Here is a 1,495-nt window from a genome sequence, read left to right as displayed (position 1 = left end):
TGGAAAGTATGTATTTTCAATGTATCAATAACATCATTTTGATTCTTTAATCACCCTGAGAGAAGTTCCAAAACAAACTGGAATCCCAGTTTTTAATAATGTGAAAACAGAATTGGAACCAGAGCTGTGAGTTTCCTACAGTACTCTGTACTGTTTAATAATTACATAATTCAAATCAAACTTGATTCACTTAGGGGCCGATTCACTTAAAAAATGTAGGCCTTTGCTATGCACTTATCAGTAGTTGGTATTCAGACTAACCTTATGTAGGTGAGCAATGAGATTTGTGGGTGTGGCTCCCTTGCTTGCACTGAATACATTTTGTTCAACCCCAGAAAGCACACCCACTGAGTGGCAGACTGAATTGATCATGTAATGTGTTCGAAATAAAAATGTCTGTTCATGTATCTAAAGCGATCCCTTTAAATAATGTGTACCTTTTTAATTTTAATTTGATCAGCACAGGACTTATCTAGCCTACGGAGAATTGCGTTCAGAACATGGAGATCAATGAAAGATAGCCATAAAAACAAAGGAATATTTGTCTGTTTCAGATCCCATGGGTAGATTAAAACCCTCTGATATTACACATTTATGGTAAAGTAAGTATTCATGAATCCTAGGTTACTTCAAGGGAAAAAAAATAGGGTTGGAGAGCTTTTATGCATAAATTAAAACTATGGTGTGTACATTAGTAGGATATAAATTAACCCTGATTGCCCGCACTGATCATGGAACTAAGTCGTGCGCTGCATATACAATTCAAACTATAATGATTAGGTCTGCACTCCATTATTGTTTTCCCGATTTATACGAGGCCTTCATTAAATAATATCCACTATTACTAGCGACCCTCAGTAAAAACCACAAGAACGTGACAGCGTTTACAGAGGAAACATATTAAGGTAGGCTAAACTAAAACAATAAAAGGAATTATACGAAATGTTGTGTACCAACTAAAGGGAACTAACACTAAAAGTGTTAAAAAAGTGTGGTTAATACTGACGGTCACTACCTATATAGCGGCGAATAACGTTTGACAGAAAACAAATAGTAGGAAACAGGAAATGACGTAGCATATAATTAAAGCGTTCAGAATACCCATAGAGAGCGATGCAAAAAAAAAAAGAGTTACATGCGTAACTCAGGTCTGAATGACCCCAATATAATGTTTACAAAAGTAAATCTTTCACACTTCTAGAGCATGTATTATCCAGAGTTTAATTAACTTTTTTTTCAGTTGTCCAAACCCTGCCTTTTAATTTCCATCTTCTGATGCAGGTCAGCGTTTTTCTTTCCGAATCTTGTTCTGGAGGCAGCTCTGCAGAGTGGTCACTAGCTCGCACAGCCACAAAGTCATCAAATCTGATTTGACCCTAACCTTAACTTAAGACCAAAAAGCAAAAACTTTTTTAAAATCATTTTTTCAATATAGCCAATTCTGACTTCGCAGCTGGCCCATCTAGCGGAAATTGCTCAATTCTTCCTCAAGGAC

Source organism: Oncorhynchus tshawytscha, linkage group LG14, assembly GCF_018296145.1.
Source record: "Oncorhynchus tshawytscha isolate Ot180627B linkage group LG14, Otsh_v2.0, whole genome shotgun sequence".
NCBI classification, from domain to species: Eukaryota; Metazoa; Chordata; class Actinopteri; order Salmoniformes; family Salmonidae; genus Oncorhynchus; species Oncorhynchus tshawytscha.
Note: the sequence above shows the minus strand (reverse complement) of the source record.